This window comes from Nyctibius grandis, chromosome 3 (genome assembly GCF_013368605.1).
Source record: "Nyctibius grandis isolate bNycGra1 chromosome 3, bNycGra1.pri, whole genome shotgun sequence".
Lineage (NCBI taxonomy): Eukaryota > Metazoa > Chordata > Aves > Nyctibiiformes > Nyctibiidae > Nyctibius > Nyctibius grandis.
The window spans coordinates 74,773,519-74,796,788 of NC_090660.1; the positions used below are offsets into that span (position 1 = coordinate 74,773,519).

At 37.3% G+C, this 23,270-nt stretch overlaps 1 protein-coding gene across 2 annotated transcripts in view; it reads right to left on the reverse strand.

Annotated features, from left to right (window-relative positions):
• ARFGEF1 (ADP ribosylation factor guanine nucleotide exchange factor 1) overlaps positions 1–23,270 on the reverse strand; it is a 97,930-nt gene that overhangs the window by 71,731 nt on the left and 2,929 nt on the right. The gene's annotated exons all lie outside the window — the stretch shown is intronic.

Genomic DNA, 23,270 nt, shown 5'->3' on the forward strand with positions numbered 1-23,270 from the left:
ATATCCAGTGTAAACATCAGAATTAAAGTTTATTTACCTAACTGAAAGTAAATCTATTGGAACAGAAAACATCCTGCATTTTCAATGGAAAAAAAAAAATTACCTCATTAAAATTACATACAAATTGTATTCACCTGTTCCTCTGCTCTCTGGGGGAGAGGCAGAAGCAGCAGCTACTCTTCCACTTAGTATTGAAAAAAATTGGATTTCCCAACTCCTCTCAATGCCAAAAATGTATGCATATGACTAAAAATCATAACCATATTACAACTAAAAAAAAAAGTATTAAATGCATAATGAATTCACAATAGTAAGCAGGGGCTTAGAATTGTAATTTCCTGGGTAATCAGAATGTAGAACCAGTCAAAGCAGCATAGAACACAATACTCCAAGGAAACAAGTCAGTGTCTGGAGTTCACATTACTTATACCATAGAATACTACTGTGAGAAGGAAGCAATTTGAATTCAGTTCTTTTGAGTCAAAGCAGATGGATGAGATCCAAGGAACATGCAGTGAAGAGGAATTTAAATTAAATCGATATCTGTATTTTTTTAAAAGTGAAATCCTAATAGAACATCAAAGGTTTTGCTTGAATTGACTTGGCTTACTTCCTTCCACCCAAGCATTCTTCTGACTGTCTCCAATATCACACAAAATATTTTGGCAATCAAGGAATTAAAAACCCCAACATTTTCATCATTAACAATACGGAAACTGTCTTCCATGTCAAGGTATATGGAAACCCTCAATGACCCAGCAGTCTAAAGGCACTTGTCAATTTAAAACTGTAAGATAAAGTTAGCTGGACTGTAAATAATAGAACACTAGAAATTCAATATTTATTTGAAAACAACTTTAACCAACTATATTCCCAACTATGTAATAAGACAATTACATATATGGTGATAGTTTAATTAAAGAAATTTTACAAAGTTTGAATTCACAATAGTAAAGTCATTTAAACTTGATAGGAATAAAAAACATCCCCAAAACCAATCTCTCCCTCAAAGAGCTAAAATTCCAAGCAGATCACACTGAATATGTTTTCCCCCCAAACGAGTTATTAAAATCTATTTCTAAACAAATACCCAAAATTTGTTTCTTTTCTTGGTATCTGCTATCAGTTACTTTCAAGCAGGGTCAAAAAAAAAAGTCTTGCCTTTTCAGCTAAACTAGGGAAGTATTAACACCTGGAAGTCAATAATAGACTTCAGAAAAAAAAAAAAAAAAAAAATTAGGTCTAAGGAGTGCAAACAATATAACTGGAAAAACACAGCCATTTTCAACTTAAGGTCCCTTACATTCAGACACTGATGATCCAGAGATGATCTCTGGGCAAATTCTGACAAGTCAGTACACCTAGGAAAAAACAGCAGGTTTATGTAAAGTACATGCTGCAAATTTGGCACTTGCTCTTACCTAAACATTGTTTCTAACATCTAAACCCTTTACAGGTGTTCCACAAAGTACTGAAACGATCAGTATTTTAGGTAGCCTGCAGAGGAAATCATTCACTACAAAAGCTGAAATTGTTCCTTAAATGGAATTCCCAAGAGGCATATCATAGCACAGTGTCTTCCTGTAAACCCTATCAACAGCTTTCTCCATCATACCTTCTAGGATGCACAGAGATCTACCCTCCCTTCCCTCAAATCCTCCTGAACACAGTGAGTGCAAGACAGATACAAAATCCTATTTGTGGGAGCCCAAGAAGAGGCTAATTGCAGCACCAGGCCTTTAGGGGTGCAGGTTTTGTTCTTTGTTTTAATCCAGGAAGCTAACCTAAAGAGAAACAGGATTGGAAGAAATACAGATGCAGTGCAAGCACATACCGCATCAAAGTGTGAATTTCACCTAGGTACATTCTCCCCATTGCAGAATACCATAAGTGTTTCTTTCCCCTCAAAATTCCTGAGCCTAGACTTTAGCATAAACTCTGTTACAGTTTATTCACACATCTGCTCTTATGACTGCTGTTATTTGCTGGGGTCAATCAACCTTTCATTCTTACTTTCCTCTATCTGCAAGATTACAGCTCACACAGCTATGACACATGGACGGAAAAGAGCAAAGCTCCGTGCAGATTTAAGGCAGTCACTGCTGTGGTCTTCACATACCACTTACATGACAGCAAATAATTCTTGTACAGACAAACAAAACCACCTTAAGGGTATATTTGAACACTTCCACTTGCTTTCCATTCCAACGTATTATGCTGCTGCAACTTCATGTATTGAAGGAATAACTAAGGCAGCACAGATTGATCACACTACTTCAGAAGCAGCATTCCAAACAAACAGCGTTTATATTTTGAGTTCGACAACTCCTGATGAAATTCTGTGTAGACCCTTCTTGTCTACAAAACCCTGAAACACTCTAATCAACTGAAATACTAAGTCATATCTCATTAGCTTAGAAAAACAGAGTGGCAACCTCTGAGGCATGTAAAGAAATATTTATGTGTACATACACACAAAATAAAAACTCAAAAGCAATGAATACAAACTTCGCACAGGTGAGGTGCTTCAACTTTAGATTACACTAATCCTCTGAAGAGAGTGCCAATACAAGAAAAGAACATTATACATTGTTACTTCCCACGCCATATTTTCTGATATGTTAAAGGTTTGCAGTAAATCCTATTGAAGTATTTCTCTACTTTTATATCTGCAATTCAAAAGACAATAACCATATCTCTGATGGTCCTTATTGAGCTTTGTATCTGTGAAGCAATCTTCTCACTTTTTCTTAATTTTCTCTTTAGACAGCCATTCATACAGAGCTACAGCTTCTCCCCACCCCTGCTCATGATTTAATATCATTCGGGAAGATGCAACTCAGGTAAATTCAGAGACGTGAATGCACAACTTGTCTCCACTCAGCCAACCTCACTACCTGCTCCTTCAGCTCATTAGGTATGACATTTTCAAACAGAGGATCACTGGCAAATCTACTCAAAAGAAGCAGCTACTCTAGTGGCCTCATTCTGATGAAAATTAATTCAAAATCATTCAATCGAATGGGGTTTTATGACTAAATTTTCTGTAATAATCTTTCTACTTGCTAAATCAAGTCAAGACTACTGTCAAGTTGCTTCACTGACTACTTGGGAAGAAGAGGAGGGGTGACACACATATAGGTCACACATTGCTAAGGATAACTGAACTGCAGTCATTATTAGTAGCATTTATATTCTAACATGTGGCTGAAAAGCTCATTTTCTGCAGCAGTAAATCCCTGCTTTCCCTCAATATTACATGCATCTCCATCCTTTATTAAATCTACAGCAAACTCCCAGCAGGATCCAAATTTGTGTCTTCACCCCTTAAAGAAATTTCTGATACTTAGATCAAAATCAAAGAATGGAAATAGACTTTTTATTTACATCTTTAAACACAGAAGTGGTGGATGGTCATGTATGTTTATTTTAATCAAGAAGGGCACACCTTTCAAATACCTTGTTCCAGCCTTTTTTGATACCTCCTCCCACTACCCCCGTATATTGGTTTCACACTCGAAACTTGTGGCACAACTTGCTGAAAAGATGCATTAATATACAAGCAGTTTGGTTGCTTACCAAATACACAGTCACCTAACCAGATCAGAGAAAGGATCTTGCCTAGAGGTACAGTTTTCCAATATGCTTTAATCCAATTCAATAAGGGTGACCACTGAAAAATGTTGTTCCTCCTATTCCATGTGTCTGTGCTTATTTGCACACTCCTTACCCAATCACCGCCAAGGCGCAAAGTTTAAATAGCTTGAAAATTTTCGTTTTCATGGGTCAGTGAGCCATTTCAACTCACTGTAGAGCTGCATGACCACAAGCTGCCACACCTTGTGTATCCCATGTTTCAGGAAGGAAGAGCTAGAACAGAACTGCCCATTGCAGTGGATGCCCACAGGTGCACTGGAGTAAATATACTGCAAAACCATATGAAGTTTACCCACTATGTTCATCAGCATTAGTATTTTTTGTAACGAAGTTTTGCAAGGACAATAATGCTTCTTTATCACGTAAGGAGGAGAAGACTGCAGCTGTATATTCCTCTTTATATTTACAATGTGTATAGTGTTTTCTGACCCTTCTTTCTCATTGCATATGTTAAAATTCTTCTGAGTTGTGTAAATCCTGATTCTAGAGGCTACAACCCCAGCATACAAACACAGCAACAGCTATCTAAATAAAGAGGCAGGTAGCATAGCATTTTGAAAACAGTATAAACTAACTTCACTCAGATATTTTTATTGCTTTTTTTTTAATTTTTTGCTGCTTAAAGTAAGCAGCGTATACATTCTATGCAGACAGATGAGTCAACTACTACTCAGAACAAAGAAAGACTGATCAGCAAGAAAAACTTAGAATGTTGTTCAATGTGTTAAACAGCACAAACCTTTTTGCTACTTAATATACCTTTCCTCCTGACTGCATCATCTATCTATATTATTCTGGTACAACTGTCTGTGCATGCCTGCTATAAAATTGCAGAGGGATCCTACCAGTTGAAAAGTAACAAAATAACACCGGATTAAGAAAGTAAAAGTCAAAGTTTTTAACTTAACATCTAAAATTTTTTTTTTTTAAATATAGATCAGTTCCTTCATCTGGTTTTATCATGTGGCTAAGGGTAGGATGGGGAAGGAAACAAATGCTTTAGCCAGGATTACTGCTACTGCTGGGGAAATATGGGGTGTTAATTATAACAGACTGGAATCACAGAAAGAACAGGAAATTAAATTCAACATGGAAACATGAAAATGTGTGTCGAGGGAGGTCATTTATTTCTTTACCAAAGAATATGGGAGGAGAAAACACTGCAAAGAAACAACCAAATTAAGACAGACCCCCTAGAAGAGTCTGATCAAAGGATATACTACAATTATTCAGATCAGAATAACTGTAATTTACAGAAAAAGCAATTTTACCAACTGAGTGCAATGGTATACAATATACAGATCAGTATACAAAAAGGTTGTTACCAACTGTCTAATGAAAATACCAACATGATTGACTAAAAAAAGCATTCCAAGTCTTTTGAGAGAAAAAAAAAAAAATCAGCTTCTCTGCCTTAATAAATGATTTTTAAATATTCTTGCCAAGAAGCATAACTGCTATCTAAGTAACCCATAACAAGGTAAAAGAAACTAATTACCAATTATAAATTCCATACAACAGGGATTATAATGAGCGTAATTCTTTACAGAAGTGAGACTTTATATTTACATCCCCTCTGTCACTGCAACCCAACATTACAAAGCACTCTATGTGTGTGAAGTTCCTGGAAGTACTTGTAACTCCACTAGAAAGAGTTAGGAATCTACTAACTGAATTTGGTTTCAAATTTAGCGGGGGGGGGGGGGGTAGCGTGGAGGGGCAAAGGTAAGCCTTGAGGGATGATAGAATTTAATGGTTTGAAATAATATGTAACTCCACCGGTTTCTCTAGAAGAGTTCGTGCCAGATAACTGGACTTCCCCCCTCCCCTGTTTACCTATACAACTGATGGGACACATTAGTTTCTCAGCATATTCATCAAAGAGAAAACAGAGTGAAAAATCAGGATGGATAGAGATTCTCAATAGGACGCACTGAGGAGAGACTCAATACATCCAGTTCTCCTCTCTATCAACCTTCTCAAATATTCACTAGTTCATTTGAGTGAATATTTGCTTCAGTCAGCAGAACTGTAGCTTGTACTGCATGTAACAGCAGGACTGCAGACACTCTGAGCATGGTGGGTTCACACTTCCTCAAAGCCACAAGGAAACCAGTAGCTCTGGTGTTTAAGATTGCAAAACGTGTTTGCCTAGCTCTAGAGACAATGAATCATCAATAACTCTTAATTTGCCACAGCAGCTTGACATGCTATCCTCTGAAATTTAGAGATGTCAATCAAAAGCAGCCTCAGTTCTGCTGCAACCTGTAAGAAATTAACTTGGATCTAGGTCTTTATATTTTTCCCTTTGGGCACCGAATATAATATAGCTATTTCGGATTCATAGTAGAAAGTAGAAATTTAAAGACTTATGTGTCAAAAATGTTTATTTTATATATATATGTGCACACACACATCTCCAGATATAACGTGATTTGAACTCCCTAGATCGAATCTATAACTTGAAGAGGAAGTTTTAACTCAGCAGAACGTAGGAAGCACCACAAGCATTTAACTAATAGTTTGAATCAGAAGATAGGTCATGACTGAAATTGCAGTCAGAATACTAATACATTTCCAGCCTCTACCACTGTTTCAGACATCCTGATAAACTCTTCATAAGAAGTACTCCTACCTCCTCTAACACAACATAGATTCTTCTTTTTTGTTTTGGAAAGTTAAAATTGAAACTCACTAATAAAAATACGTATTTTTATATTTTATATAAATAAAATAATTGATCATGTATTATATTTCTGGTGAAAACTATCAGATATGAAACAAGTGTAGCATCATTTCTCACAAAGAAGGCAAGCTTGTGGTAAAGCACATTGTGCCCCTTCATGTCAAGTTGCGCCTCCTCCCCCCGCCTTAACAAAGTAGGTTGGTTTCCCTCATTTTTAAGATCAGAAACTCAAGCACATCCCTCGTACTCTCCTTGGAAAAGTGTGAGTTTCTGCCAAAATACAAAGATGACAGAAGCAGAAACAAATTTTGCAGACACAAAATTTTGAAATAGGGAAAGCATTTTCAAGCAAATCATTTCCATCTGTCTGAAAAAGCGTATTTGAAATTAAATATATCCAGAATGAAATCCTGCAATTTGTAACTCATCTGAAAGGACACAATGAGCTTCTCTCTGAAGATCATCTTTAAGTCTGACCTTTAAGTTCAAAGCAGGCAAACATGAGCAGCCTGACTCAAAAAAAACAAAGACCTAATAGTAAGAAATTACCTCACCCCTCTGCAATACAGTTGCTGGATTCTTCCACCATATCCGTTCCCTAAGACAGAAATTTCTGCACGGACTGATGTGGCGCTGCCTATTTATTACCTTTGGTAATATCTAAACAATGAACAGGCCACCCAGAGAAGTGGTAGGTTCTGCCTCACTGGAATTACTCACACTACTGCTTTACAGGGCTCTCAGCCTAATCTTAAAACCTTGCTTTTAACAGATGATCTCTATAGGTCCTGTTCAATCTAGACTTCTCTATGACCTGACTCTACACATTTCCAGAAGACTTCTGTTACACTTGAGTATTCACTTGCAGTCCAACTGCGATAAGTAACAGAAACTAGTTTCTTAAGTATCTAAGTAACTCTTAAAATTTAATTAACATTTTTAATTGTTCGCATTGACAACTGAAAAAGCATCCCAAACAGTCAACAGAACCTACACCTAGAAACACAAAATATTGCATTCAAGGTAGGATTTGGTTTGATATATAAGATCTTTCAGCCTGCGGGTTTTCACGCATGCTATCTGCCTGACCACTTGTAAGGGCAAGTTGTCAGTGCAATCAACAGCTGAGGAAGCTCTGCAGCAGACCAGCCGGGACACGTGCTTCAGGACTTGCCCAAGCACCCTCTAAAGCCAGCAGAGAGCTGATCAATATAATCAGTGGAATACAAAAGATTAGATACATATGACAGTTCTACCTTAGGCATTTTACTCTTTAACTGAGTCCTGTTTCAAGAGTTTATGCTCTCATAACAGAATCAATAACTTAGTGACAGAAGAACAAGAAACACGAATTTAAGTCACAAAGCCAGTTTCTCAATTTTTCCTCTGCACCAATACTCTCATGTTTTAACAACAATATTACAGTTGTAAACATAAAGCACTGTATTTACATAAACTATAACAGAAACTCAAAGAAAAAAGACTATATTTTCACTTACGTACTTGGGTTATTTATGAATCAAATTTTTAAGGCCTAACCAAATCTAAACTGGAAAATAATGCTGCTGCTTATTTTGCAGCTGTTGAGCTCTCCTTGTGTTATACAAGCATTCTGTCCTTCCTACTTCAGCTACAGCTGTAGCTTCAGCTACAACACAGCTTGTTACACCTACATGCAAAGTTTAATTACAGAATTAGCGTATCTTCAGTTCATGATGCCATTCCCAGAAAATCAGTATTTTCATCATCATTTCATGTCATAAGGCAGGGATTTGCATGCAGTAGCTCTATTCCATTTAGTTAAGAAAACAAGTTTCTTTTTCCTTTGTAGTTAAACATGTATTTTAATACATAAAATAATAATATTAAAAAAAGATAATTTAGCATAAATATTTTTGAACTTTTGCACTACCCAGCTCAGAAGTTATTTTCCCACAGACTGCAGACATAATGGAATTAAATGAAAATAAAATTCAAAGAAGAGGAACTAAGGCAATTAATCAAGCTTGACAGACAATGAATGTTTCATGAAATCCATAAGCAGATCAGTGTCCAAAGATGCAAACAAAAATGGAGCATCCCATCAGATTTTTAAATAACGTTCACGTACACTCTGAGAACCGGGGAACAAACCCACAAATCAAACCTAAGAACACCAGACTGTACTGGACAAAAAGATACAAGAACAGCAAATTTTTCTTAAACCCTTGATATCTAGCCTTTATTTTGGTTCCACGGGTGGCCAACAGCACACACTTAAGTAAATGCAGATTATGAAAGCAGGGCAAGAATGCTGCAATAGTCCCCTCCTACCAGCATCTAGCCATCTGTGGCCTATACTCTTCCTGCAGACTTGACAACCCTCGCTTAATTTTCATTTAACCATTTTTTAAACCATTTAAACTTTTGGGATCAATAGAATTACAAGCTGCAGGAAAGAACATTTTTTTGCTTTACTTTAAATAAGCTGAGTTCTTTACAGGATCTCTGGATCTGCATTACAAGAAATTACTATCAATTATTCTCTCTTCACGTCTATGCCACTTACAATATTACAAACTTCCTTTACGTCCATCTTCCACATTTTTTCCCCTCCAGGGACCAAGAGGCATAGTTTGCTTGATCTCTTCTGGAAGACATTCCATACTTTCAGTCATCATTGTTGACTTTCAGTGCACCATTTCTAAGTCCACTGTCTCTTTGGGAGGCAGCGCAGAGCAGAACTACACATGGAATAGGTAGTATCTTTATGAAGTGGTGTAACAGCTTCATTTTTTTCTCTATTGTTTTCATATTTGTCTTTTTGACAAAGGAATCAATATTTTAATGGAATCGTTCACAGTAACTCCAGTTCTTTCCCCCGCAATGGCTAAAAGTCTTACTTAGAGCCCATGTGTGCGCATGCACAATTTAGACTCGTTTCCTCCTCCACTTCCCCTCTTTCTCTCACATGAATTAGTTTACATTTATCAAAACTCAACTTCTGCCATTTTATCAAGTGGGTCAGTATAGCACAACTGCAGCCTTTACAGGTTGTTTTCACTCTTTTACATATTTTCTTTTGTCAGCCTTTGTCACCTCACAATTCACCCCAAAACACCATGAACATCCACAGAACTGAAATATCTCTCAGTTGGGAAAGCAGAACACATATTCCTTGACAGCTCTGTACCTTCAGGAACCTTGGGTGAGCAACCTGGTTTAGATGTACTGTAAAACTGGATTACCATATGCTTATCTACACACTCATTGACTCTGCCTTACATATTTGTGATGGTAAGTTTTCCCTCTGCAAAGCCTGCACCGACTCTTCATCACCACAGCACACGCATCCATTCTGTTCTCTACCACCTTTATTCTTTGCTGCAGTTCAGAGTTGCCAGCCTGAAGTTCTCAAGATTTCTCCACCCCTTACACCCTTGGCACTTTTTGGTTTTGAAAAAAAACAACCAAAACAAACAGACTGACACTGCTCACATTTAGTATGTCCCATTCCTTTGTTAGCAATCAATGCAATTTAATATTACATGCCCCATTAAACAGTTCAGCAATTTCAGATTAGAGACCCTTTAAAAACTCCTAATCCTAACGAGTTAATATGAACTTTGGTTTAAACTTCAAATTGGGAATTTTTTTCTGACTCCTTCCTTGGAATTCCACTACAGGAAAATTCTTCAACAAGGCAAATAATGTATTTTGGTCTCCTTCAGTACCTTTATATCCCCCAAATGCATCTGTGATACCATTATCACCTGCAAGCCATATAGATATGGGTGTGTTTTCTTTGCAGTTTGTTCATACTGACTTTATCACAAGCTTTTATCGATAGCTGGTATACGCATACTCTGTTAAACAAACACCTGACAAAGAGTCACCACGTTAGCTCTAAGCATTTTGCTCCCTTCAAAGTGTCCTCAATGCCGTATTACTTTTTGAAATAAAAAAATGATGTGCTTTAATGAGTCTTTCTCACAACTGCTATGAAGCTGAATTTGAGCATATTGTAGCATATGTTTGAGCATATAATGATGAGAATGCTCACTATTATATATCAGCAATTCCTAGGTAGTGCTCAAGAAGGACTCAAGAGCTGCTCCATGCATCTTAATCGAATGTTACCTGTCAACGCAGCTGATTTATTTACCTAACATGACTAAGCTTTCTGTAAAGTACAGCAAATTAAACATTCATAACTACATAATTAATGTTATGGAATTAAGCCTTTTCCACAGACTATCCCTCCTCATTCCCAGCCTGTTAAGACAGCATCCTCATTTTAAAACCACTGATATTTCAGCTGACCGTTTTTAAAGGCTTCCAGCATTCACATAGACACAAGCACACATTTGTTTTAGACAAAGTCACCTATCAATGGAACTATTTCTTGAGACTTCTCTGTTATCTTCTGCTATGTTCTACTCGCTCATTTGCTTGGTTGGTGACAACTGAAGACTGAAATAAATGATTTACTAATGCTTTGTATTTATTCTGGTAAGGACAGGCTGCTGCTGCAGAACAAGACCATCATTATGTTTCTCAGTCTTGTTTCTGGATCATTTGGCAGTATGAACAAAAGCTACAAATCCACTTTTCACACAGCCCACCTCTTCAGTAATACTTTGTCATGTGACAGGAGCCTTCAAACATTCTGATTTTTTCTTAAAAGTTGTTTTTCCAGGAGTAAGCACACATGCATAGCAATGATGATGCACCCTTATTCCATACTTTTAAAAGTATAACCAGCTACTACAAAACACTATTACATAAACTGAAGTCATTCAAGTTTCACAGTTTACTCAAGGTAAGAAAAGCAATTACACCTCAGCTGTCCCCTCCATGAACACAAGCATAAAATACATTAAATAGGTGTGATACACATACAGAACAGACTCATGGAATAAAATAAAACTTGGCATATAATGATGATTATTCTAAGCCAGGTGTGTGAGCATATTTATCTCAAAATAGGTATTTATTTTGACTGCTAGATTTTTTTTTTTTAAATAAAATCCAGAGTTAAAACCGATCAAACTATGTCTGTAGTAACGCTTCCCACATCCTGCAAAAAGGAAACCTTCATGCTTTTTTATTATCATCCTGACAACAGGGGCAATCACTTGCTATAAATTTTTCAATGTCTATGAGAAGGTTTCATATACTTTTCTGTTAGGCAATCAACACTGTGAGTTGTCAAAGACTATATACAACCAAGGACAATAAGCTCTTGTGCAGTGTGAAGTTGTAAGTACAGCTAGAATCAAATTCAAAGATCTCTCTGTAATATGGGAAAATCTACATTTTATTTCTAACCTCTATCCTTGCTGTAGATATCTGACTGCAATTATTTTTTGTCCTTTTGGAAATGAGTAGTTTAAAAGGTAATTTAGAAGTTGGAAATCACTAAGCTTTATTTCAGACTTAAATACAAGATCCTTATAAGTTCATGATACCTTGAGAAACAGCCAAAAAAAAATCCCATTAAGTAGCCTGCTCACTACAGTTACTTCAAAAGTAATCTGCAAGTAGGGATGGAAAAACAAGCAGCAAAACACATGACACTGCAAGCATCTCACCCATTTCAGGCACTAAAACTTTAAAGGTCACATGTAAGTCTATGCACAGATTATACTATTGGTAACCTTCTAACTAAAAAAGCATTATGCCACTTCCCTCTTGCCATAGCTTTGAATCATAAGAAAATCATCATCTTTTCCAGATACAAGAAGATAGCCAGCAGACTACAATTTAATGATTGTTGATAAAATTCACCAAGCTACATTTAACAGAGAAAAAAAATACTGGAAAACAAAAACATAGACCTTAATTATTTTCATGTCTATAGGATGCCCCCTAAAAAGGTTATCACCATATCAACTTTGTTTCACTCAAACAAAAATTTGTATACGTAATAGAAAACTCAAACTTTAAAACAGAAGTCCTGATGTAAGATCTTTCAAATGAAGCTTTCAAACTGATCCCACTGTTATTAAAGTCCTGATTTCTTTATTAGATTCTGATACAGGAAGCAGCTCACACGAAGATGTTTGACTGAACACAAGAAGTAAGAACATGAGTATTACAGTACTCTGAAAGCTCCAGCGTGGCCACTTTCAGTACAACACATATGCATTAGATTATTAATACAATGAAACCTTTATTTTCCATATCCTATCTTCTATTTACACCCAAATATTTTTTAAAATTCAGACTGCTTAAATTAAGACAACTACTCATATGAAAACTACTCTTTCTTTTCTCAGATGCTGATCAGAAGACAAGTAGAAGACAACTTAAAAAGGTCACCAGTATACAACATTGTTAACTCCACCCGTGTTGCACACTGTGTTGCAAGGAAGTGCTTCTTTTACCATTGCTGACCAAAGCTGTGAAGAACAAGACAATTAAGGTATTCAGTTCAGTATTTACTGGATCCATGAGTTCATAATAAACTATTATGAAAAAGTGTACTTGCATTGACTACACAAGTTTTTTTAATATATATATATATACAATTTTTATTTAACAGTAGTTAGTTACACTTTCTACTGCACTGAGATTGTGCCCCTCCCACTTGTTCTTTGAGAGCATTTTAAGACATGTGCTTAAATAAATGCTATTATAAACTACCACAGCCACTCAAAGAACTTTCAAAATCACCTTCTCTGTTATAAAAGGATACTTGGTCTTTCTAAGTATTTGGTGTTATCAAAATAATGGAAGTTTCTTCATATTTCAGAAGCCAGCGCATAACTCTGGCTATTTCTAGGCAATCTATTTGTAATCAAATGCAAACATCTTCCACCACCAGCTAGTGCTCATCAGGCATCTATCAGATTACATCTAATACATCTAGTCTGTGCTATTCAAGGCTTTTCAAATTATTATTATTAATTTTATTTAAGTCATTGGTATATAAAACTATTTCACCCATTTCTACCTCTATGGAGGTAGAAATCTTTTACATAAGTTACAGTTATGAATCATTAGTGCATGTACTGCGACAGCTACAAGCCATATACGAAAATAAACCTCTAAAGTCACATATATCCTGTAAGTTTTATAGATATTGGCAATAAATAGTAGAAGAATCTCTAACTTTGTTCTAAGAGGTCCTCAAAATTACACTTTATTGTTCTTTAAAAAAGAATTAAAAACCCTTCCTTGTTGAGGGTATTTCATCCTGACCCAGCCCTCCCTCTGGTCCAGTTTCAGAGAGCAGCTTTGGGCAGGGAGGAAAGGCAATTTTTTGTTTGGAGGGGGAGGTGGGAAATGTTATTAAAGTGAATTCCTACACAGAAGCATAAAAGAAACAACGACCCAAAGGGTAAAGGTAAGAAACATCTTAGTACCATGCCACCTGCCTCAAGTTCATCATTGAAAGGCCTGGAGAGCAACCACGCAGACAGACAGAAGCTTCTGCTTTCACATGAAAAGGACGTGATCAAGGAATGAATGGCCTAAGAGCTGCTTTTCCTTCAATGTAAAAGACTGTTAATAATTCGAACACAGAATTTTGTTTCAAGCTTTACAACACAATGTAAGACTCAGGGATGGAGGTCAAATTTAGCTCCTCTTCTCTTCCTTTCTGCATCTAAGACACAAATCTAAAGCTCCTTCAAATATTGCTAATCATCACAGTCTATCTTCCCTCCACAGTGTCAGAGACAATCATAAAGAAGAAAACTTACTTCTCTTTATAGCAAAATTTCTAAGCATTCAAGATCTATTTATATGCATAATTATGCACACATAATCACACAAAATAAAGTGTCATGTCTTATACCACAAGTGGAAAAATCTAAGTGTCTCATTTCACTGCAGGTGAAGAAAATTTTAACCATACTTCTCAGGCACTTAGGCAGTCTTTATCCAGCTTTCAAACTTTCATGCAAATACAGCTGTCCTATTGTAGCAATTTTACTTACAGAAATTAAAGCTCTGTTTCCATTTCAGGATAATGAAAACAGAGATTAATTTATTCCTACCCACTTTCCCATACACTGCACAAGATCCAGTATAGCATTCTCGCAGATGTCACAGTCCGTTAGCCAAATGAAGCGAGCCGAGTTAAGACACTGCGTTTTCCAGCTTTCCTGAGTTGCAGACAAAACCTCTGACTTTACGCCAGCTGCTGCACTCTCGGCCCATGCCGTGGTACCACCCAGACCTTTATACACATTGCTACAACCTGCAAGGTTGCTTGCCAGGCATGCACAGGTGTGTTAGTTTTACACACAACAGAACCGTGCCTTTGGTAAAAACATCTTCATTTGAAAGGGCATTCCCATTACTTTATGCTTATTAGCTGCATTGAAAGTACACTGTTTTGTGCAAGTGTATCTGTGTGAATTTACAGTACAGTTTTGAAATTAAAATATGATGGGAAGCTACCAAAGAAATCAAACCAGAGCCACACTGCTTATATTTCATTTACAGATTTGAAACTTCATAAGTGTACCTTGTACTATTCAACTGGACAGCAGAGCCCTGTAGTATCAAGTACCATTTAACATCTTCATTAAACCCCAACATTTTTATCTCAATGTGAAAGTCTGAAAATATCTTCGCCCCAGTTTCTCTCAAACTGCAAAGCTGCGCATTGCAATGTTGAAGCATGTTGGTCATTCAAACACTCCTGACAATTAAATGCAATGCAAACTGATGCTCGAGTCCCACATTCATGTCAAGTAAAAACACAAAGCAGTAAAACACCCCTGTATCCAGCACTGGCTAAAATCTCTCGACATGAAATATTTACAAACCTAATTATACTTTTATTTCTAAATGAAAAGAAGGACTAACATTACAAAACCTGTTACGATTATTAGAACAGCAAGCGCTAAAGACAGCGAGTGCAGAATTTGTATTATTAATGGATCACCTTTTTTAAACCTATCTACCTCTGTGTTTAAGAGCAAACACAAAAGAGGGCTTGAATAAACCCATTTACGTCAAGGGTGGGTATTTTCAATTATCTTAAAATAAAAATATTAATTTTTTTTTCTGACACAAGAAATACATGACATGAAAAAAAGATTGAAGAGCACTGGACAGCAGACATCACCCATTTGAACAAAAACAAGTATTAAATAGCGAAACAGAAGTAAAACATTCTGAACCGAAATCAACAATCTAAAAAAAAAAAAAAGCTCACAGCAATCATGCCCTAGATGTCTTCATAAAAGACTCTCTTGGGTTTGGTAAAATCTAGTTAAGCTGTTAGAATGTGTATACCATTCTAAAACAAAAAGCTGGGATAAAAGACAAAAAAACAAATGACCCAAGCAGGACAAAACAGCTAGTTAGATAATACAATTAGAATGAAACCTGTTTAGCACAAAAATTAAATAATACTAGAACAGAACAAGAACAGCATACCTGCAAAAAACAGAATCTAAGACAGTGAAACAGGCGGCCACATGAGTTTATCAAATTAGAGAGGGGCTACTGTCCACTACTTTGGTCAAGTGTAAATCTGCTTTTCAGGACTGGGTTTGTCTTTTTATTTTAAAATCTATCTGAAATGCTACCAAAAATTTTTTCTTTGTTCAAGCTCAAAAAAAAAAAAAAAAAAATCACAGGAGAAAAAAAACCCAAAAGATTAAAACAATCGAGCAGAAAGAGACGTTGGGAATCTAATCAACTGTTGCAACCAAATACATTACACTGCTTTGGGATCCTTCACTAGCGTGAGTACATTTGATCACAGCTTAGAGAAAAGCTACAAGTAGCCGCTTCAGAGAATAGACACCATCAGAATGCAGCAATGATCACTCAGTTCAGGAAGTTTTGGTGATTCATCATTCCTGAAGAGGCAAAAAGACCAGGGAGCAGGTGACCAAGGTGGAGGAAATTAAATTCCCTCACAAAATGAAAGCTCTATTTGTCATTTTTGGGTTTCACACACACACACACAAACAGCACTTCCACATACACTAAGCTTCTTGGTATAAAGTTTAAAAGTACAAACATAGTTTCACTTAAATTCCTATAAAATCAAGTGTGACTTTTTTATTAAAGATAAAGGAATTTCCAAAACAGAATCATCCTTTTTGCAGTTTAAGAGGAAGCATCCAGTGTGACTGCCTTTTACAAACTCCTGAAAAGCACAGCCAGATGTAAGACATCTCTATAACAATTTTTGCTTGAATTAAACCACCTTTTTGGAAAAGAATGTGTGATACGAAGATTTGCAACATCAGAGAGTAAAACCAGCCCACTGTTTTCCTACCTATGTCTAAAGAGAAGCAACAGACTTAATCTTGACTGTTGTGCTATTTTTTTTATTCTCTAATTCGTATGGCTCTTCAAGCATATCTCACCCCATGCACTGCTGAAACCAGGGGTAACATTATGCTAAAAGTTTTATGAGCTACAGAGTTAGTCGAACCTCCACGTTCCCTACCCAAGCTTCAAAGCTGCTCTTGACTACAGACTAAGAGCTCAGATTCCTCAAGACTTCAAGTTCTTTTAAGAGTTCCTGCTTCCCAACTAAAACCTAATCATCTAATATGTCCACACTGAAAACTAAAATGTAAAACTTCAAATTAAAGAAAAATAACAAAATCAAACCCCGAAACCTCCAAAGAAACCCAAAGAAAATCCTCAACACCAAGAAGAATACCTAAAAGCTAAGACCATGGTTACAGTGAGAAGTAACATGAAAAATGGGGGGAAAAGCTAACAACATTTGTTAATATTTATCAATTCAGATGAAATTTTATGAAGCTTTTTCCTACCAGTTTGGCAGTTTTTACGTCTGATCGTGTAAAATCAAGAACTGAAGAACACAGGAGTTAAAGAAGACTAAAATGTGGGGAAAATGCCTTACAATGTAACCCAAAAACTTAAACTGGTAGATAGAGGGCCTGCCTTTTTTTTTAAAAAAAAACAAAAAAAACCCCCCCAAAACCCCAATCTTTCTCAAATCCTTGCTGACTGGCATTTTTGTCCTCACTCACATCATGTATCAGCTACTCCACTACCTTGCCTGGCATCAACACCAGGAATTACCTAGGTCGTCCTGTTCATCCTTGTAACCATGTTGGCACAGTAGTAGATGTCTTCCACTCCTTTGGAATTTTCTCAATGTCCTAAGACTGATTAGAAATCAATAAGAGAGTTCTGCCAGGTAGTTCTAACTCTTTGGATTTGGCAGGCCTATTTTTAGCAGCTCTTTTACATTTATACTCAAAATGGGAACTATCATGTAACAGGTATCATCTACCTTATCCCTCAAAAGAGATATTTTTATTTAACACTCCCCTTCATTCCATTAAGACATCTATAAAATACATATGCTGGGGGGTTTGGGGAATTTTGGTGGGTTTTTTAGTAGGTGTTTTTCACAGAAATGAAACACACCAGCTACCATTTGTTTAATTGTCCTTTTACACTATTGTCTTTCTATAAAATCCCACAGAAGTATTTTATGCATTCCCTGGTTGTTTGGAGACTTCTTGTATGTATGTGATTCTTCTTAAAGTTTTGGTTTGCCTAACAGTAACCTATAGTTTCTCCTACTATTTACTCACGGAATGGACATGGTAATAACTGCCAACTAATCACAGAATACTTCTCGGTCTCTATCCATCTGACTAGCACAGCTAGATCACATATTTTTGGCTTTCAGACACACACAATAGAGTCCTGCCTCCTCTAACAGATAAAAACTATCAAGCTTATTACTCAGTTCTGTCTATCCCCTTGACACCTCCCTCCACCCCCAAAATCTGCAGAGTTGTGTTTCCTGAGTCACTTCAGCCTCTGATGCTCCACTGACAGTAGCTGTCTTTCCCAGACAAAAATATTTTCTCCCAGCAAACCTTACCCAGCTAGGAGTTTCGTCAAGAACAGGGAAGAGAGACTGACTAGGCCATTGGCTTCCCTCCCTCTAAACACCCCTGTGACAATCCTCTCCAGCAACTAAACAAGTTAGCATATTTAACAACATATTATCAAAATACTAGCTCAATATCAATTATTCTCTGAAAGACTCCAGAAAAGGTCTGGGGAATGTACATCTGATGTCAATGGCCAAGCTAATTTTTTCAATTGTATACGAAGAAGACGCACAAGAACAGACACTGTGATCAGGTCAGTCAGCCTCACCTCCATCCCTGGAAAGGTGATGGAACAGCTCATTCTGGATGCCATCTCTAAGCACGTGGAGGAAAAGGAGGTTATCAGGAGTAGTCAACATGGATTCACCAAGGGGAAATCTGCTTGACTAATCTGATGGCCTTCTATGAGGACATGACCAGCCAGGTAGATGAGGGGAGAGCAGTGGATGTTGTCTACCTTGACTTCAGCAAGGCTTTCGACACTGTCTCCCACAACATCCTCATAGGAAAGCTCAGGAAGAGTGGGTTAGATGAGTGGACAGCGATGTAGATTGAGAACTGGCTGAATGGCAGAGCTCAGAGGGTTGCGGTCAGCGGTGCTGAGTCTAGTTGGAGGCCTGTAGCTAGTGGCGTTCCCCAGGGGTCAGTACTGGGTCCAGTCTCCTGTTTAACTTATTCATCAATGATCTGGACGAAGGGACTGAGTGTACACTCAGCAAGTTTGCTGACGACACGAAACTGGGAGGAGTGGCTGATACACCAGAAGGCTGTGCTGCCTTCAGCAAGACCTGGACAGGCTAGAGGGCTGGGCAGAGAGTAACCTCGTGAAGTTCAACAAAGGCAAGTGTTGGGTCCTGCACCTAGGGCGGAATAACCCCATGCACCAGTACAGGCTGGGGGCTGACCTGCTGCAAAGCAGCTCTTCGGAGAAAGACCTGGGAGTTCTGGCGGACAACAAGTTCACCATGAGCCACCAATGTGCCCTTGTGGCCAAGAAGGCCAATGGTATCCTGGGGTGCATTAGGAAGAGTGTGGCCAGCAGGTTGAGGGAAGTTATCCTCCCCCTCTAACACTGCCCTAGTGAGGCCACACCTGGAGTACTGTGTGCAGTTCTGGGCCCCTCAGTTCAAGAAAGATAAGGAACTACTGGAGAGAGTCCAGCAGAGGGCTACAAAGATGATCAGAGGACTGGAGCATCTCTCTTAGGAGGAGAGGCTGAGGGAGATGGGTCTGTTTAGCCTGGAGAAGAGAAGACTGAGGGGGGATCTTATCAATGCTTACAAATACCTTAAGGGTGGGTGTCAAGAGGATGGGGCCAGACTCTTCTCAGTGGTGCCCAGTGACAGGACAAGGGGCAACAGGCACAAAATGAAGCATGGTAAGTTCCATCTGAATATGAGGAAAAACTTCTTTACTTTGAGGGTGACAGAGCACTGGCACAGGCTGCCCAGGGAGATTGTGGAGTCTCCTTCTCTAGAGATATTCAAAACCCACCTGGACACAATCCTGTGCAACATGCTCTAGGGGAACCTGCTTTGGCAGGGGGTTGGACTAGATGATCTCCAGAGGTCCCTTCCAACCCCAACCATTCTGTGATTCTGTGATCATCCTGACAAAAAAATGAAAGTGGTTAACTGGAGATAAGAACCAAGGAGAAGAGAGAAAAAGATTATAATTACAGGACTAATACACTGGAAGAGGGTACAGAAAAAGATCAACTAGAACAAAAACCCACAGTAAAGATATTTCATTAGAAGAAATAGAGGCGGTCTGGTCACAAGACAACAGCTTCTCATTTTAAGCTTCAACATTCCAATTAGTGCTCTAAAATACACAGCAGAACAGAGATATTTAAAAGCTGCCCTGTGTCACAAAGATGTGTTGAAGTCTTTCAAAATTAGATTTTAAAAGGTAACGTTGAATCTCAGTAAAACTTTTAAAGTATCAAAGGCTTTAACTGAGGACATATTTCAGGGTAAAGTCAAAGTTCCACCTGAAAAAACACCATTTTTTTTTCCTTCCAAGACAAAAAGCAAATATTTGATACTCATTCTCCATTAACATTTTTCCAACCCAAATACAATCTACCCTGTTTTCTACAAGTGTTTTTATGTGCACCCTGACAACCATCCCCTTTCTCAAGGGAGATTAAAGCTCGCCAGTGTTGCCATTCTACACAGCCAAGAACTGATTACATTTGAAACAATAAAAATTCCCTCTATACACAACTTCTCTTAAATTAGCCCCATAAATTCAACATAAGCAGCACTTCACACCTCAAATGCAGAAGGCAACCTGGAAAGCAGTTTATGGGGCCAACCAAACCTTACTGTTACCAAGCCAAGTTTTAAATCTTTGCAAAAGTAGATGAGCTCTTAACCACACTGAAACCTTGCTAGATAAAGTCCAAGTTTAGCAAAGCAAGCAAGAGGAGAGAAGGGCAGCTGCAACTTTTAGGGATTTTTTTTTTTAACACCTCTTGGTTTGTACTAGCAAAAAGTCTCCATTTACCCTGCTTGCTTACATTGAACTAAGGGTTTCACAAGAACAATTAAAAGCAGAAAATCAATTCTGTATGGACAATGGTGACTTGTATATTGTGAAAATAAATGCCTATAGCACATGCAGACAACAGACAATGGTACAATATCGATCTCTTTGTATTCAGCATAGAAAAGACTCAAAATTCTGGGCTTTGGCTTCTAAAAAAGCACAACTAATTTTGATGAAAGATGGAAGCTGTCTTCTGAGAACAGCATTATCCAAAATACAAGCAGAAATTTTGCTTGTCCAACACTCCGTTAAAATTAATTCCAGAGGAGTAACACAATAATGGTCTTAAAAATGCATTTTTAACTGTTTGTGCTAGTTTAGGAAAGTTTTTTTCAATGCACCCAGCATTTGCAACACATACATGCATTTCTATATTGACTGTTAACCTAGCTTACTCTGATAGAACATGATTATCTATATATGCGAAGGACATTAGAAAGTGAAACTAGGAAGGGTAAAAAGAGAGACAGAAAAATGTATGCAGGTGAGACTTTCGCAGGCCATTTACATATCTGCATAGGTCAAAATGTATATAATCTTCCCACCTCTGAGGTGAGTTCTACTCCAAATGCTACCGGTTTTCAGAAAAACTAAGATTCAATGCCTAATTATATTCTGCTGCTTCATCATCCGACGTGTGCATGCAATAGCAGCACAAACTGAATGGAGCTGTTACCTTCACATTGCATGAGACCTACATCATCCTGCAGGATCTCTGCATGACAGACTAAACAATCCATGGAGCACTGAAGAACCTTGAAAACTGAGTTTCAGCCCTCTTCAGTCAGTACTTCCAGAACTCCAAGCAGCACATGCACGCTTTGCTTTAAAGTACATACCAGGTACATATCTGCATCATTTTACATTATTTGCAGTCAGGAGAGTTTTAAAGAAGAGTAGCTTGACTCCTGATTTGCAGTTGAACTAGCAGCCTTTATACAAGCAGGCAATTTGCTCAGCTTGGTCCTTCTATAAACTGCCTTTCCAGGCAGACCAATCCGTACCCTGGATTCTGACACAAAGCACTAACAGTTTTTCTTCAGTTTATTACAAACTTTAGATTGAGTTGAGGATTTTTTTTCCCCCAAGACTTTTTAAGGACCATATGTAATGCAGTATGTTTACTGTAAAGTTTCCTATACTGTAATATAGCTGAAAACCAATATAGAAACAGCAGTGCAGGAAACTGACTGGGAAGGGAACCTCTAAATCTAATCCTGCTGTCAGCTTGCTGCCTGATGCTCTCTGCAAGTGAACAATTTTAAAGATAAACTCATTCCTTACCTAGATTAAGAGTAGCTGCTACGCAAGTAAACACAAAGTTCTAAATTAGCTGTATTTCATTAGGTGACTAGAGAAAGAAATGTTACATTCTTTATGTACAGAGAATGTCTTTCAGAAAGAACAATGTTACATGAAAAAATGCATTAAATTTGGAGTTAATTATTCTGTATTAATCCAGATGTAACCTGGTGAATCATTAGATACAGGATGCAGTACCAATTTAATTTCATCCCTGTTAAAAAAAAAAAAGAACATCTATAATTCAAGTTGCGATATTTAATACATGTTTTGCTTTCTAGTCTTCTAATAGCCCAGAGAAACGGTCATACTAGAAGGACCTCATCTTAACACCTGTTCAGAGGTCAGACTTCCACAGTAACACATACCAGGAATATTGTGGGTTTTTTCTCCCCCAGAATTCACAAATCAAAAATAGGTGAAGTATAATCTTAAGCACAGGTTTATAAGAAAATACATAGGCAAAGGGATATCCTTAAATATTCTTAAAATACTGCTTGTCAAACTCAATCTAAAAAGCAGAGTTTTAATTTGCTTGTCTGTTGTACAGGAATATCATATTTCTGGTCATTGCTTGCTTGTTTCTGAAATACTTCAATAGCAGCTCATCTTATATAAACAATGTACAACAATGTAAATACTGGATTTAGAAAAAATAAAAACAAAAAATGAAAACATATCAAAAAAAAACCAAAAAAGAATCTGGATTAGTAACTAATCAATTAAATACTCAGACTAAAAAAAAAGTGATGCTGATTTGAGGATGTGTAAGTACTGCCATGATTTTTAAAAGCTACCTTTATTTAACAACCATTTTTAAAAATCCAGTAGAAGTTTAAAGTTAGACTTTGCCTGAGTTAATTCCCAAATTGAATTTAACTCTAAATTACTATTTTCCTAATGTTTTATCATTAATGTTGTTGCTCTCTAAAATACAGCAATTTCTCAGGACTAAGTAGTATGTACTCCTTGCTTAAAGTGGCAAAGAAGGCTCCAGTTGAAGAGTATTCTCCAACAGATGAAGAGCTAGATGGAGAGAGCACCACATGTGCATCCTATTTCCAATTCTACTATGAAAATCACAGCTCAGCTTTAACACCCAGTTGCCCCATGTGTGAAATAAGGAGGATATTTACTTTTCTCTGAAAAGCTTTTTATAGTTAGACATGAGCACTACTCTATTCAAGTTATATATTGCCACTTTTGAATTAGGAGTCTATCACACACAA